The following is a 14,705-nucleotide window of genomic DNA, read 5'->3' as shown; positions in this document are numbered from 1 at the left end:
TATTTTACACACACGCACATAGTGGTGTTTTTGCCCTTGATCCAGTGTTCAGACATTCCAGTAGAAGTTTTATCCCTCCAGTATAAGGATCCAGTATCATATGCCATATGGAAATCAATTCCTTGAGAAAAAGTAGTCAGCTCGTATAAATGTAAAACCAGGGTGCTTTTACCGTGAAGGGCGAAAAAAAATGGTGATGCTTCTTATTATTTTATTATTTCTGTCAAGACTGTTCTTTTCCCAACTGTGCTGGCTTTTGAACACAGAAACACATTAGCAACAGAAAGCTGAGGAAAAATCTGTTGATTTTTCCCTCATTTACACTGGGTCCCTTTAAGGCAAAGCTGAAAGGAAAAGGGACATGTGGCTGTGGCAGAAAGGAACATATGGCATCTGCTCTAGTGGAAAACCTTAATACGGGGTAGAGTATTGGCACCCGTCGCCTCACTAGCATTAACATGCTGTCAGAGTTGTTCTGGCAGAACACTAAGTGGAGCACACTTGCCCAGCACTGTTCCCAAGAGTGTTGCAGTGTGTCCCTTCCCACTTGCCATCCATCCTGGACCATGTTATCTGTGTTGTTATAGAAAGGCGAGAATACAAACACGCTGGAGGATCTCTGTTTATCAGATCTCCAGCCAAAGATCCACTCATGAGCACTGGTCTTGTTAGCTTGGTGAGAAGAAAAGAAGAAGAAGAAAAAATAGAAAGCTAGAGAAATGTGACAGCCAACTGTAAGGTACCAGAGAAGTGGCAGAAGTTGTGGCAATATTATGGACATTTTCAGAATTTATGAATATAGTTTAGTAAAAAAAAAATGTGGTGTGAACATTAAAAGCTCTGTCTATCATGTCTTCTTGATCTTTGGCTAAAAGAAAGAAAGAAAATAAATAGAACCTAACACTTAGGGTGTCAATCACTACTTGTGTTGACACGGTGATGCAGTAGGAAAAGCACAGGGGTCAATAATGAAATAACTGATGGCTGAATTGATCAACTGAAAAGTTGCTAGATTTGTCGCTAGTTGTTTCTTGGAAAATAGTCTCTAGAGAGGTCTGAATAGTCGCTAAATATAGCGACAAAGTCGATAAGTTGGCAAAACTGCTCCCCGCGTCTGTCTGTTGTCACATTAGAACCCTGTTGGTAAGCCGCTACAAAAGCACCTGTATGGGAACAGAGGCAGAGGGGAACTAACTAGTGGGCGGACCCAAAACACTGCCGCTTTCAACAAAGTACTCAGAAAGTACTCAAAGGAAACACGCCTATACGCTTGTCTGAAGATGTATAATAAACATCATGTATAACAGTAATGAAATAAATGCAAGAGATCAAAATGTCTTTGTGGATTAAATACAGCAGTAGCATCAATCGGAGAGATCCTGCATATCCTAAAGTTCAGCTCACCCTACAATGTGGACATTCGGTCACAGTATTAAAATTCTGGTCAATAGAGATGATCAATCCCTGATCATCAAGGGTTGAAAGCACAGCCTGTTCTGTTTAAAGCAAAAGCTAAATGGATTTTTGATCTGGGCATTATGGCTCCAGAGGGACTTTAAGAGGAGTGTAATCTGTGTTGGGCTTTCCGTTCTATCTATTATTTGTGTTTTGGAGTCGTTTTGTGGTTTCTGCTTCTGTGGACTCTTATCATTGTTGTTATTACTTTTATCATTATCATGTCACTGCTGACATTATGTTGATTGTAATTTGTGAACACTGTGGGGAAATGCTACTAACAATGGTCTTTTGTTGAGAAAAAGGTAGAAAATGAAAAGATGAATGTGAAACATTGAGTGCTGGCAGGAGGCATTCTGGTCGAAATTTGTAAGTATGATGAAGGGCGATGAGGTGTTTTACAGAATGTTAAAATGCAGAAGACAAGTGAAGGTTAGACTGTTGCTCTTTGACTGCCTATGCTTCTCATTATGCATTTTCAGGGTTGCAGACAACCACAACCTTGTGACTCAAAGAACAGAGCACTTTTTTAATTACTTCCTAACTCGTGTGTGGTTTATGACTACAGCTCTCAGCATCTTGTCCTGTACATTGGTCTCCTGTACAGTATTTAAAGTGGAAACAGTCAAACTTGCCCTCCCGAAAGAGTTTCCAAAGGGTAATTTTGTGGTTGCTGCTGTCACAAAAATACTATATTCCTCCTTTTTAGTGCCATAAATTGAACCTTCATTTTTATCTGGTTCACACCTGGTGGCAGACAGAATTGCAAATTAAAAGCAAAGATTATAGGGAACCAATCTAAACACAGATGGTCTTATTATTCTATAGTCATTACATTGTGCAATCGACAAAAAAAATTGTTGTTTAATGAGAGCTATATATAACTGCAGTCCAACTCTTAGTAGTGAACATACTTAATAATAATCTTTATTTATAGAGCACTTTTCGAAACACATGTTACAAAGTGCTTTACAAAGATAAATTAAAAACAGACATAAAAATCAACAGATAAAAGAAATTTAAGTGTAGAAATACCAAGGCAGTCCAGTAAGAAAATGACAACATTCTGTGCAATTAAAAGACAGTTCATGGAAAGTTCACGTTCAAGTAAAATCAGGAAAGGCTCTCCGATAAAAGGATGTTTTAAGAAGAGACTTAAAAGAGATCACTGACTCAGCCGACCTGATTTCCTCGAGCAGGTTGTTCCATAGCCTCGGGCCCTGACTGCAAACGCTCTGTCCCCATTAGTTTTCAGCCAGGCCTCTGGAACAGTCAAGAGACCTCTGCCCGAGAATCTCAAGTTACTTGGCCAATAAAGCTCTTTCTTGATCTGATGTGTTTTCGTCAGTGTACACATCTGTCTGTACGTTTTTACATCTAAAACGTGTTTATGTACAAGTAGACATATCTTTAAATGTCCAACAAATTTGACTTTAACAAATTTGAGAAAGTTAACCACGTAAAGTAACCCAAAAGTTATCACTATGCAGATGATGCAGTCTTCTACATCTACTTTCATGATAGGGGAGGAAACAATACAAGATTCTTGGCAAGAATAAACTTGTTGAAAGAACTGCATTGTAACTAATGTGACCTATTCCATGGCTGCCTTGGCATCCCCATTTATTAAAAGTTTTGAGTGTACAATATTGGAGTATTCCTTTAGTTTGGTTCACTTTTTTGGTATGCATGCACGCACTAAGTAAATCATGGTGTGGTCCAATCTAATAAGGGACATACCCACTGTAGAGCGCCACTGTCATGGTAGCTTCTCTACAAGATACAATACCTTTTTCTGGTGTTTTACTATTGCCTCCTTCTGGCTTCAAGGGTCGACCAGAAGTAGCATATTTAACCATTTATTTGAGAGGCAATGGTTGTCTTGAACATCAAAGAGGAATGATTTTAGCTGCAGGAGTTTTTATGGGCACTTGAATATGTTTTGACAGACATTTTTTTTCCAAGTCTCCAGGTCACCATTTTAATCCATTGTAGCTGCTGTGCAACCAAGCTGACTACAACTGCCATCCACCACAAAAAAGCAATCTATTTCCAGAGCTCCCTTTCAAGCCTACAGGCATTGAGTATTTGATACTCAAATGATGGATTGTTGGAGAAGTCCTTTCAGGAAAGCCAGATTTTAGCAATCAATAACAGTATGACTGATGGACAGGCCAAAATGGAGGAGTAAAGGGGGAGGCTGACATTCGTGGCAGAGATAAGTGATATTGCTTGTGCCTAAAATCCATGGTGAATGTCAGTGTGATTGGCTGTAAACATAAAACGCTTTAACAGTTTGCTGATGTTGCTTTGCTGCGGACCTTTTAACCCCCCACAATGGCTGAATGATGCGGCTCCCTGGGAAACAAATTGCATCTCTGCTTGTCATTATCACATTAACTCTGCATCAGCTGTCAACAAAGGGCCACAGTATATGCATACTTGTTCACACACACATACACACACACTCATCGTCTTTCTTCTCCTTGACTAATCTCCAAACAAAGCTGTGAATGTTAGCCTCTAAAATCCTTTCACTTTGAATTTTGTTGGAAAAAAAATCTCTGGAGGAGAATAAAGAAGGACGATGCAGGCAAAGAAAGAGATGAAGAGACGAGTGCTGGCCAACTCCTGCTGAGACCTCTTTGATAGATGCAGAGTTTTTAGAAGAGGGAGTTTGGTTCATTTGCAAATCTCTCCGCACGGGCTATGGGCATTTTGTGTGTCTATTTGTATGTGACTGTATGGGTCTATTTTTTCAGTCATTGTGCGTACTGTATGCATAAAGCGTGTGCACACATTGGGCAAGTGCAGAGCTTTCTTTGTACCCTGCGTGCCTCTTTGTAAGAGATAACTGTTTTGTTCTTTCTTTCATTTGCTTATTTCGGGTTGTCCTCATTATCTGAATGCTGGAGTCCTCATTGTGTAATCTATCTTGTATCCTTTAAAAGGCCATTAGATTACCTTGATGTTTTACAATACTGCAAATTAGGCTTATTGGAATCCCACCACTAATAAGATTAAGGGTTCCCTTTTCACTGTTAAAAAAGTGCAGAAATGTAAGATTGTACAGTTCTTCTGCTAAACTGACAAAAATAGAGAGTCCTGCTTTTACCCTCTCTGTATGAGAGAGAAGTAATTAGATCCATCTTCTTTGGGGCCAGATTTAAAAGAATGGAGGACAAATGGGGTGAGTTGCATATTTGATTATGGCCTCTATACCCTGCTCTGTGCAGCATCAGAGGAGAGAACCAACACTGTTAATTAGAGAAGGAAAAGCCGCCATAAGAGGAGTTATGGAATCAGGGAATATGCATAAGGTGGGAAGGAATGACAATGAGTCTGGAAATGTTGATGTTGAAAGAATTAAAAGGGCTACACAAGATGTTAGATACTTTTTCTGGTATGTTTGGCCTCAGACATGGGTTGAGTAAATATAAAGTATTTGCATATTTGATACCTTCAGAGTAATCAGTAGAGCTTTACTGGCATATTTGCCTGTAACTTAATTGAAAAAAAGAGAATGATGGCAGGGTTAACTCAAAGCTTCCAACACACAAAATTATTATCTCTGATCATTTAAATATGTCGTGGGCCAGTGGTGGAAAATGTATTCAGATCCCTTACTTAAGTAAAAGTACTAATACCACACTGTGAAATTACTCCACTATAAGTAAAAGTCCTGCATTCAAAACTTACATCAGTAAAAGTACAAAAGTATCAACATCAAAATGTACTTAAAGTATTAAAAGTACTCATTATGCAGAATGGCCCCACTCATATTAAGTAGTTTAAATGATCCCTATTTGAGTAAATTCAAACACTGCTTTCATAAATGCATCACTGATAATAATGCAATACTACATTTGGAATATATTCCAAACATAGTATTGTATTATTACAATATATTCCAAATATAGTATTGTATTATTATGCATTTATGAAAGCAGTGTTTAAATTTACTGAAATAGGGCTCATTTAAACTACTTAATATACTGTTACGAGGTTTAATTAAAATATTGTCTTATCACTTTGAAAGTACCATGTTTTTATGTTAAATCTCGACCTGAAAAGTAACTAAAGTTGGCAGCTAAATGTAGTGGAGTAATTTCCTCAAAATGTAGTGGAGCAGAAGTATAAAGTTACATAAAATGGAAATACTCAAACTTATACAACAACTACTACTACTAACTAATACTAAAGTACATGTACCTCAAAATTGTACTTAAGTACAGTACTTGAGTTAATGTACTTAGTTATTTTCCACCATTGCCGTGGGCCTTATATAAACTTATCAACATGTGTTGAGCCCTGAACAAAACAAATCAATATGAAAACCAAAAAACATTAAAACTATAACCCTGATTCCAAAAATGTTGGGATGCTGAGTAAAACGTAAATATGCATTAGAGTGCAACAAATTCAGAACCAGTGTATATATTTACAAAAAACAAAAGTTTTCCACTTTGAGCATTAAAAAATTTGTTTCTTGTGCTGCATTCAGTTGGATGTAGGCTGCAAACGATTTGTAAATCATTTTATTTTATTATATATTTTTTTGGAATCAGAGTTCACATAATTACAGCAGGAAATGTCATTTTACATGTCAAATTATCCTATTGCCACAACAAATCCCACTTGTTTAAAACGGTTTAGGTCTATAAATCTGTCACAAGCCTCAAGACACAAGCCTGACGCAGACCTCATATGCATAAACAGACAGGATTAGTAAGGATTACTGTTAAGACATAGGATAAAGAAACGACAGGTATGGTGACAGCACTAAATAAAGCTCAGTGACGTGTCAGACACAAAATAAACACAAATAAGAAAAAATCTGAACTTGATTTAATAGATTAGATTCATAGTTTTTAGCTAATTAATTCCGTTTTTGTTGTAACCATTTACTGTGTTTTAAAAAGTGAGTATAGCCACTGAGAAGTCACCCACTGTAGAGCTGGGGAGGAGCACAGAGTGGATAGCGAAACGTTAAGTTACCAAGTAATGCTAGTCACAGCTAGCTTGGTAAGTAAGGTGCATCCATAATTCACGTTGACTGTGACATCATTTGGATTTGGGGTGGCAAAAAACATGCTGAAAACAAAATGTTCTTCTAAAAAAAATTGACAATCAAGTCCTTTGAGTCTCTTTTAGTACAACTGAACTGTACACAGTGTCATGGATACATAGCCGTGGTAGCAATTTATCAATCCAGGGGTAGCAACGCCCTAAAGCATATCCTGGTTTGATATCTATTTTAGTCAAAATGGGACCAAAATGTACTAACTTTACATCATGATACATTTAAGAGGACTGGAAACTAGTGATTGAGACCATAAACTCATTAGGAAAATGTTAACTGAGGTAATATATCAAGTGAGAAATAGGGTAGTTTTCTCATAGATTTCTATACAATCAGACTTCTTTTTGCAACAAGTGTAACTACCCCCTGCAGTAGAAGGATAGCATGTTTTAGGCACTTCTTTATTGGCTTCACTTTACAGACCTTGAGGCCATGTCCACTTTTTTTCACACTTTTATACAGTCTGTAGTTGTAACTAAAATGCTATAAAAGACAGAGACAGAAGGAAACAGACTTGTGATCTAGCTAAAATTGATTGTAATTGCATCAAGACATGACAATTGAAACAACAAGTTTTAAAGTACATTGCTGCAAATTAGTAATGACATTCAATTGGAAAAACTTAAGCTCGATTGATTTATAATGATATCTGTGTGCTTTATGCAAGACTTTTTGGCGTGAAATAAACAATAAAATAGCATTAAAACTACATGGATTACATCTAGATAGATCTACATCTAGTTAAGTTAAAATGCTGGGCCTTTGATTAAATGTGGAACATGTGGTGGTGTGGTTGCAGATAGGAACGTGGCACTCCAAGCTCACCAGTTAACCACAATTTGAACTCAGGGAGACAAAGTCAATAAACCAGCAGTGGCATCTTGTATTAAGGAGACTGACAGCTGTACTTCTTGTCACCTTGACGGATGAATGACACGTCTTTTTGCTATCCCATTGAACATCTCTACTTTTATCATTTCTCAACCTCTGTCTCATCCCCCCTACCTCTGTTCTCATTTGTCTTTATCTCCGTCTTTTGCTCCGTATCTCGCTTGTACTCTTTACCCAGCTCTAATGGATTCTTTCTTCTTGTACTTTTTGTAACTTTTTTCTCCCCGACTGCCTTTTTCTCTCTTTCACTTCCTTCCCCTCTATTTCTTTCGCTCTTGCTTTTCTTCTCGGTTCTTGTCCGCTCATCCTTTGGTTATTCGAGGACGTGGTACAGCGTCATGTCTCAGGCCACTAGAGGACTTTTAGAAGTCAACAAGAGAGAGAGACTGTCGTGGTCTCCAGGGTTCCTGCACACATACACACACAAATTCATTCACACACACTAGTGTTAAGTTCTCAAATTCCCCGCAAAGAGTTTCACTCCCACAAGGCGAGATGCCACAGAGAGAAAAACAAAGAGATGGAATGTTTTCTCTCTATCCTCTGCCTTTCCTTCTCTTTCTCTCCTCCTCTTGCTGTAGTCCTCAGTAGTTCTCTGCAGTGCAGTACAAACATGCAGAGTGATCAAAGAGTCTGGGGTGTCAGAAGCGAGGGACAAGACGGACGTGTGTGGAAGACAAGATGAGAAATGGAGGCAGGAGGACAGAGCTGTCAATCAAACATTCTATCAAACTCAGTGGAGCCTGTTTCCCAGTGGCACGCCAGTGGACTTTTGAGCTTACCTGGAGGACCGTCAGAATACGATCATACCTCCTGCTTTGTTGCCGCTCCCGGGCTTCTTTATATCTAAATTCAGGGGAACAATAACCATGAATAGTGGGAGATGCATTATTCTACAAAAATCCACACCTATCTAAATTAAAAATGAATGGAATTTAGTAATAATCGATGATGATAGTAGTTATAACTGGTAATCACAGCGAGCATCAGTAGCAAGTTGAAAGGAACATTTTCATTTTCTTCTTCCTCTCTGAAAAATAGCATAGACAGGTGCATTAATATTAAAACTGTGACATACTGTAGGTCTGCCATAATATCCCAATGCCGGCATGCCACATCCAGTTGCCATTACTATAAATTCCCTTTAAGCCAGCTCTAATGTGACAAATTTAAAGTGAAATGTTGATTAAAAAAGGAGAGTGCGCTGAAAGCTGAAAAAAAAACATTCATTAGGAAAACTTCCCCAGACCGAATGTAATACCACCATTAACTAACTCCCTCTGCAAAACCTTTTTTTTTTTTCTCCCCCTTTTTTTTAAAGATCATTTTATCTTTGGCTTGAATGCTAATACTGATGCTTAATAAGCTCAAGAAAACTTGTAGAGTAAGTTTGTTCAGAAAGAAGTCACATTAATAATGCTTCAGTGATGACAGTTTTATTCCAAAGCATTTCTGTGTGTATCATGGAGTCACAGCGCCCTCTTCTGGATCCAGTGAGAAGTACATTTACAATCATGGTTTTGAAGCAGTTTTATGATGTGAGTGTGTGTGTGTGTGTGTGTGTGTGTGTGTGTGTGTGTGTGTGTGTGTGTGTGTGTGTGTGTGTCAGTGTGTGTGTGTGTGTGTGTGTGTGTGTGTCTGCCTAAATACATTTATACAAAATAATAAAAAATCAAGTCTTATTCGCTCTTACTGAAGATGAAGTGTTTTTTAATTTCCCATGTCGGACCTTTAAGAAATTTAGACAGACTTAATCCTGGTAAAACTATTGTAGATAACTTCTCATGTCCAGTAGCCAAAACACATATGGCCACTCAAGAAATGGCATTCATTATTATCCATTAACACTAAACTAAAATGATGTTCTTGGTTTCTTTCTCACTCTGCAGTGTTGCTCTTCTTTCTTCTTTCCCAACCTCTCCCTTCAGGTCCTCAGGCTGCAGAGAGGAAGAGTCATTATTTATAAGTGACCAATTCCACGATTTACCTGCCCCCCAGAGTCAAGGTGTAATTAAAAAAGTAAACCCTTCAGCACGACAAAAGCACTCGGCAGAAAAAAATGGATTCAATATTTTCTTTTTGCCTGTTTGTAAAATTGCTACATGGACATAAATTAGAATAATTATTAAAAAAACACTATGACATGTGACAGCTTGTAATTACTGAAGGACTGATCATTCCACAATCAGTGTGAAAGAAAGAAGGCAAGCAGTAATTGACAATAATTTACTATTTCAGTTTGTTTGAATTTAACACCGTAACAACATAGATGTTTTTGTTTTCAAATAGTTAAAAAAAAACTATACAGTGTACCGTGGTCAACATATATTTACTGTGTCCCAAATCAGATACTGGATTCCAAGGTTGGTCTTTCGTTAGAGATGAGGTCTAAGCTGAGTCTGCTTATCCTCCCTGTACCAGACAGTCTGCCTTCACTGATACTACAGGTGCATCTCAATAAATTAGAATATCATAGAAGTTTATTTATGTCAGTAATTCAATTCAAAAAGTGGAAATAACACATTATATAGATCCATTACACACAGAATTAAACATTTCATTTCTTAATTTATTTAATTTCTTCTAATTATAATGATTATGGCTTATATTTAATGAAGACCTTAAATTCATTGTCTCAAAAAAATGTAATATTACAAAAGACCAATTTTAAAAAGTATGGTTAATATGGAAATGTTGGCCTCTGAAAAGTATGTCCATCCATATGCACTCAAAACTTGGTTGGACCAATTTTACTTGAACAACTGGAAATGAACTTTTCCATCATATTTTCATGTACTGAGATGCACCTGTAAAGCTGATGGCGAATTTCAGTGCTAAGTTTGGCCAACTGCAAATTGTGCCAGTGATAAACTAGAGCAAGTTTTGTGATGTCTGATTTTATATTATAAGTTGTGACATGACAGAAATACACAACAAGTCATCTAACCTAAACGACAGAATAGACCGTTTGGCAATACCACCCTTAAAGATACATATGAGCGTCAGTCAAAATGAGCTTTTCACGGCTCACGGTACAGCGGAGTGTTCTAAAAATAGCACACACGCCATCCATACACGTATGGTTTACGTGGTTGTAAAAAAGGCTGCAGTTTCTGTGAATTTAGGCCACAAAACCACTGAGATAGGTTTCAAGTAAAAAAAACTTCCTGGTAAGGCGTTTTAAAAGACAGCTTAAAAAGTAAATAAATGTATGTGAATTCCAGAAGGTTATGAGGACGACGTGAGCCACGGAAGTTACGCAAAAAAGGGAAATTACGTATAAAATACGGAAGTTACATAAAAAGTAATTTACTTTTGTTTTCACATGGGATACAAACCCCGTTCTCTTGGGTGAAAGTCCACCGTTTGTTCAGACAAAAGACGGTTGCATTTTTGTCCTTCTTCCAACTGGTTAATAATTGGCTGTCTTGCATGTGCAGTCTGTCATAAAATGGAATAATCTCCTCTGCTTAAACTTGAAAATAAGTTGACTTACCTGATTGGCTTAATTGTAATGATGATCTGAATAGTTATAGGCACACACAAACATCAGGTGTGTTAATTGGTAAGATGCCCTTTCAACCTCATGCTCTTTATTAACATAACATAACATAATTAAACAACCTAACCTAAAAAAAAAAATGTGTATTTGTATTTGTGTTGTTTTTTTACCACATTACCTAGAAAATGATTTTTGAAATACACCCACACAAAAAACATCTGTTGATCTTTAAAAAGACAAAAAATTATAATAATTTGCCAATTAAAACAGTCAACAACATGTATGCTTGATCCAAATTTTAACAAAACAATTTAACTTTTTCTTTAAAAAGGGGTAATTGTGTTGTTTTTTTGCAGCTACAGACCCTTTATCCTGTCACTATATCTGAGACCTTTTGGGTCTATTACCTTAACAGAGCTCTTACCTCTGATTGTCTGTATTAAATCAGCAACAGTCAGTACAGCAGTGATTCACTCTTGTACAATATCCCTGCTGCCTAGCAACAAAGGAGCCGTCTTTATAGCAATGCTTCTTCTCTCTACAGAAAAACAGGGGAGAGAGAGACAGAGAGAAAGAGAACAGTTGTGTTATTATATTGATTTGCTTTACTCGATTAAGTCTTAGCTGCAGTTTGTTTAATTTGAAACTTTTACTGATTACATTTTGTAGCTCTGTAAACAAATGTGTGCAATCAATCAACACTGACGACTGAATACTTGTATGTGTGGTAAGACTTTAACACAGAACAATATTCAGTAGTTGCCAGTTCAGCACCAAGGAGAGTGACACACTGCTCAGAAACATTCAGCACCAAGGACAGAGACAGTTTCCAACCTGGATGGAAGTTTCCATTTGTGAGAGCTGTCTAGCAATCTGTGGTCAGAGCTAGCTTGAATTTTAGCATATCCTTTTTCTCCTGAATGTGTTTTCCAATGTGTTAAGTCACAGAAGCTCTGCCATAACATACTCAAGCTGAAGGTACAGAACTAGCGTTAGCTCTTTGATTCCTTCGCCCTTGACCACACTGATTGGCAGCATATCAGTCTCAATCATTCAGCACACCGACATCAGGCTCTGTGTCGCTGCAGCATCAAAAGTACACAGAGAACAACTGCACCCTGTAACATGTGGCATGGAGGGAGACGAGGTACTGTTCATCTGCAAGTACAATGTGCTGCAGTGACACAGAGCCAGTTGAAAAATCGGAATGAAAATTCCATTTGAGGTTGCGTCACTTTTTTAGCTCAGATTCTTTTTTTTTTTTTTTTTTTGTTAATATGTATTATTTAAATATGTATGTTTAGGGGAGAAAAAGGGAGAAGGGGTAGGTAGGAAGCATATGCTTCATCCTACTCCTTTTCGGACATGTTGCGTTCACATTACATCGTTTGTTTTGACTATTGCTATTTTTTTTTTTTTTTTTTGATTATTCTCATTGGATGTATTTGTTTTTGTGTTTACTTTGTTGTGTTACTCGCACATGTTCGAAATAAAAGCTGAACTGAACTGAACTGAACTGAACTGAACTGATTGCTTGCTTGTGTAGCCGACATGCCCAGTTTCAGTTATGCTCAAAACAAATAATTAAACTTATTGGCCCTCATTTATCAAATGAGCGTAAAACAGAAAGTGAGCGTAAAGTGGCCGTACGATTTCTACTCAAGACTCTCCATTTATCAATTTGGATGTGAGCTTGTGTGCGCAAATTTGAGTGAGCGTGAATTCCACATGTCTGAGTTGGAGAATTGATCTTAGACTATTGTATCGATGCCTGGAGCGGATAAAACTCTGCTTTGTTTTTTTAATGGTGACAAACCAAAGCAGGTTTAAGCTTTATCATTTATCATTAAAATATCATTAAAAATGAATACGTCCTGCAACCATGAAATTCTTTAAACAGGCTACTAGCCGCGGCGGATAAATGTTGTTGTCTTCTGCTATTAAATGTTTACTGTTATCCAGCTAGAACACTGGAGCGTTGCTGTCTCCTTTTTTATCAGCCCTAAGCATCAATATAAACAATTCTCCAACTCAGACGTGTGGCTTTCACGCTGACGCAAATTTATGTACACAAGCTCAGACCAGACGTGAGATCTGATCGTACCCTCCGCTCACCTTTCAAATTGATAATTGCCGAGCCTTGTTTAGAAATGATCGTACGGCCACTTTACACTCAATTTCTGTCATACGCTTGTTTGATAAATGATGGCCACTGTGTCTGAGCAGCCACGAGATGCAAGATTGTTACAACTCATCACACAAGTATTAAAAGAAAAAGGTGTGCACAACTGATATTGTGGCCTGAAGTTGGTGCCACATGGGAGCTCATAATGTGTCCATAGTGAAAAGGACCATTTGGCTGTGGAGCATGAAGCTGATAATGATGTTATTTTTGTGCACCATTGCACAAAACTCATAATCGTCAAAACACAAATGTGAACTATGTGATATATCTTTTAAATAATAGATTAGATTAGATTAGATTTTTATTTGTCATTGCACATAAATACAACGAAATTCAGTGCACTCACATACTGGACTCATAAAAAAAAGCATAATAAATAGTAAATAACAAGATACATCCTTATCATCTCATCTCAATAAATAATAAATAGAAAAGATACATTCTCATTCTCTCAGCACTTAGTATATTCATGTCATTCATTCACTGTACCATCAACTTAGTGCCATTGTATGCATTAAAACAATACTGTAATAAAAAAAAATAATAGTTGCAAACTGCAAACTAGATAGCATGCAGAATAATTTGTAACGCTGAAGTCAGTGAGCATTCAACTGAACCAAACATTTAAACTATGGTATAGTGTTCAAGCATTTTAAATCATTTCTTTCTTGGCTGTAATTGGTGCACAGAAATATGTGACATCACATTTTTCGAAACCACTTTAAACACAGATAAAAATACAAATTCAGAAGTCTCTTGTGAAATAAAAGTGAAAAAGTGTTCTAACTTTGGCTGGAAATGTGTTTGTGTAGGACCCCATTACGGAATAAGAAGCTGACAGAGAAAATAGCTTGTCAGGGCTTTTTAGAGTAGGTAAGAGTAAGTAAAAAAAGCTGCTGAGTAAACAAACAAACTGACAACACAAGCGTAAAAATAACTGGAGCTAATGTGTAGCAGTGTCAACCTCTCAGGACTCACTCAAGACAAAGACAGGTGAAAAAGGCTTAAACTGCACACACACACACACACACATACACACCACACAGACTGGTTGCTTCTGGTTTAACACAGCAGTAGAATCTGCAGGACAGGGTTAGGGTTGTGTGTATGAGTGACAATTTTGTTAATCAATACTGGAATTTTCCAATAGCACATAGTGTATTTAAAGTGACTATAACAATATGCAGTATCTTATATTTTAAATTTCCCTATACTATATATGATGTTAATTACAAATTATAGTAAGTACATTTTTTATTTTATTTTGCACAATAATAAGACAAAAATGAAAAGATAAAGAAATAACAACAAAAGGAAGGTGCGAGGTAGTGGCAAGAAACCCAAAAGGGCTTATACAGGGCATCTAACTATAATAAAATAAAATAAAAAAGTAACTATGAAATAGCAAAATTGTATTGTATTGTAAATATGCTGTCACTAAGAAATTACTGTGACACAAACAAATTTAGCTTAGTTGTATGTTAATACAACTTATACACATATCAAATAATGTAAATAGTGTTTTGGAAGACTGATTCTGAGATTGCAAAATGAAATTGACTACATGTTGGTGTAGTGGTTAGCACTTT

General features: G+C 37.0%; 1 long non-coding RNA gene across 1 annotated transcript in view; it reads right to left on the bottom strand.

The window, feature by feature from the left end:
• Positions 1-9,101: 9,101 nt before the first annotated feature.
• Positions 9,102-14,705, bottom strand: part of LOC131969987 (uncharacterized) — a 33,850-nt gene continuing 28,246 nt past the window's right edge. The window contains exons 2-3 of the long non-coding RNA XR_009394151.1: positions 11,356-11,469; positions 9,102-9,366 (exon numbers count right to left, since the gene is read on the bottom strand). This is a non-coding gene — a long non-coding RNA (uncharacterized LOC131969987). The remainder of the gene's footprint in view (positions 9,367-11,355; positions 11,470-14,705) is intronic.

The sequence above is a fragment of the Centropristis striata genome, chromosome 4 (genome assembly GCF_030273125.1).
Source record: "Centropristis striata isolate RG_2023a ecotype Rhode Island chromosome 4, C.striata_1.0, whole genome shotgun sequence".
Lineage (NCBI taxonomy): Eukaryota > Metazoa > Chordata > Actinopteri > Perciformes > Serranidae > Centropristis > Centropristis striata.
The sequence above is the reverse complement of the archived record's forward strand: the minus strand, read 5'-3'. Positions and strand labels throughout refer to the sequence as shown.